This window comes from Rattus norvegicus, chromosome 2 (genome assembly GCF_036323735.1).
Source record: "Rattus norvegicus strain BN/NHsdMcwi chromosome 2, GRCr8, whole genome shotgun sequence".
In the NCBI taxonomy this organism is placed as follows: Eukaryota; Metazoa; Chordata; class Mammalia; order Rodentia; family Muridae; genus Rattus; species Rattus norvegicus.
The window spans coordinates 71,498,222-71,501,075 of record NC_086020.1 but is presented as its reverse complement, the minus strand read 5'-3'; the positions used below and the strand labels follow the sequence as shown (position 1 = coordinate 71,501,075).

At 35.5% G+C, this 2,854-nt stretch overlaps 1 pseudogene; it reads left to right on the top strand.

Moving 5' to 3' along the window:
* The first annotated feature begins 1,989 nt into the window (after window positions 1–1,989).
* On the top strand, window positions 1,990–2,401 carry Ube2n-ps8 (ubiquitin-conjugating enzyme E2N, pseudogene 8; annotated as a pseudogene).
* Window positions 2,402–2,854: the final 453 nt, after the last annotated feature.

The window sequence follows — 2,854 nt, the reverse complement described above, 5'->3', positions numbered from 1 at the left end:
TAAAGCAAATTTATAAAATACATTTTCTACATAGATAGTTTTGTGAATGTTCAGAACCTTTAAGTGAATAGATGACAGAAATATATTACTAGAAAAAGATTGTGTTTCTTCCTTCATGTAAAAATTGAAAATCATATCATCAGAAGAGGGCATATGTCAAAACTGGCTCATTTTTACAGAATCATTTTCTGATCAAGGATCCTGAAGATGACCAGACATTTCTCACAAATGGAAAGAGAAATAGCAATGTGAATGGCAATGCTGAAAACTAGACATTTGGTAATATGCCTTATTATCAGGTTAACTCAAAGGACAGGACACTGCAGGATCACCTAGAAGGATAGAATCTCCCTAGGCGATCATGCTGTTACAGAAAGGTTTTTTATTCTACTCCAAACTGCTCTGGGATTGGAGAAAATCCATTAAACACACAATTTTCCTTCCTACTCTTGTAGTACTTATGGAAAATGTTGAGAGCATTCACTCATCCCTTTCAGTAAGCTTATAATCAGAAACCAGCTGATAATGAACATCTGCATGTTTAACACATCTTTATATAGCGTGCAGAATGTACACAAAGAAGGAGAGGAAAATTTATTTTTCCTTTCATGTGGCTTTGAAGCCACAACTAGTGCTATACTTAAGTGCAGTTATTATTTTGGTAAGTCCCTTTATATGCTATTTATCAGCAATAATTCCTCCAGGTATAGAAATGCAGGTACTTTGGTGTAGAAATAATGCAGAAAGTGTTGACCATTTTATCTGGAGTTAACCTAAAATTAGCTAGGACTCACTAATGCTAGAAGTTACTAGATTGGCAATTATCTGTCATTCATAACTAGTTCCTCTGGATTATTATTTCAGTCTCCTATTTCAAACACTGTGTCCTCCATACTAAAGGGTGATTTAATCAGATTGACTGAGTTTTCCATGTTAATTCATTCATTTAATTTGGGCCCATTATTTTGGAGTCATCTTATTATTTAATTGGTCACTTTGTTCGTCTTTTGTTAGACAATAATCAACATTTGTACTGCTGTTCATCACTGGGCAACCAGAGTAAATGTTTTTCAGATAACTGCAAAATAGCAAACTCCACCTGTATTCCACCAGGAAAGCAAATAGATATCCCAGGTGCTGATTTATCAGAAGATTTCAGTTTGTCAGTGGTGCAAACTTTCACCATTACATGATCTTTAGTTTACCATATGGTTCATTAATCCAAAAGTGATTTAAAATCATCACTACTTTATCCGTCAATTTTAATACAACTTTTGCAGTTTATAAAACTGGTAATTGACTTTGTGTGCTTGTTATTATCTAGTTGTTCCACTAGAAAAGTTGGATACTTATTGTGAATCTCTCAAGGCTGATAGGGCCTTGGAAACACATTTTAGTTTCCTTCCTGTATACAGTTCCACTTAGATTGCTTTGTTAACCAGTGCAGTTGACTCAATTCTGTTCCTTTGTAGACTATAAATGACTTCTCTTGTGTTTTTAAAAGGGACCAATGTGGGGTTTTACAACTAATAGAAATTCAACAGTACTATTTTTTTAGTTTTTTTCTCCAAATTGTACTTTTCAATTTAAGAAAATTATTTCAAAATCAAGTTGATTCTCAAAATAGCTATGTGAGGAAATAAGCACAAAAAAAATATGTTAACTGAGACCAAGGGTAATTAAGCAACTCAATCACTTAGAATTAACTTTTCTCATGACAAACTGATGTTAGATGTAAATGAAAGTTTTAAATAAAATTAAACTACACCTAGTCCTTCATGTAGAAAATTTAAGATAAGTATTTATAACTGTTGTAGTAATATTTAGTACTTTGTGAAGGAGATCATGAAAAATATTAAGGGATAGCTCTCATCCTAAAAATCAGTCACTTAACAATTGTCATAATTTTTCTATTGCAATAAAAGGACAATGTTGGTGAGGCGAGAGGAATGGAGACAAGAGCAGAGGCAGAATAAGCAATCTGACAAGATGACCGGGCTGCCCCACATGATCATCAAGGAATCCCAGCGATTGCTGGCAGAACCAGTTCCTGGTCATTGCTGCCTCCCAGGATTCCCCCTTTGAGGGAGGGACATTTAAACTTGAACTATTCTTTTCAGAAGAATACCCAATGGCAGCACATAAAGTACACTTCATGACCAAAATTTATAATCCTAATGTAGACAAGTTGGGAAGAATATGTTTAGATATTTTGAAAGATAAGTGGTCCCCAGCACTGCCGATCAAAACAGTTCTGGTATCAATCCAGGCTTTGTTAACTGCTCCTAATCCAGATGATCCATGAGCAAATGATGTAACTGAGCAGCGGCAGAACAACAAAGCCCAAGCCATAGAAACAGCTAGAGCATGCACTAGGCTATATGCCATGAGCAATATTTAATCAGATCAAGTGTACACCACTTCTCCTGTTTTGCCAAGATTCCTTTCTTTCTTCCTTCCTTTATCTCTCTCTCTTTCTTTCTTTCTTTCTTTCTTTCTTTCTTTCTTTCTTTCTTTCTTTCTCTCTCTCTCTCTCTCTCTCTCTCTCTCTTTCTTTCTTTCTTTCTTTCTTTCTGTTTGCATTTAATGGACACAGTCTTAGAAACATTACAGAATAAAAGCCCAGGCATCTTCATCTTTGGTGATCATAGGCATATTAGCAAATCTGACTTGTCCTCATTAACTGTTGCAAAGCATGAGCAGACACTAGAAGCATCACCTGGGTTGATGAGAGATGCTGAGAAGCAGGATTCTCTGCTTTGACTCCTTTCCACATCATGTCTAAGTACAAAGCACTGTGAATAAAGGTAGTTGTCAGGGTTGGCTGCCAGGGGCATGGGTGCTTTTATTTTTA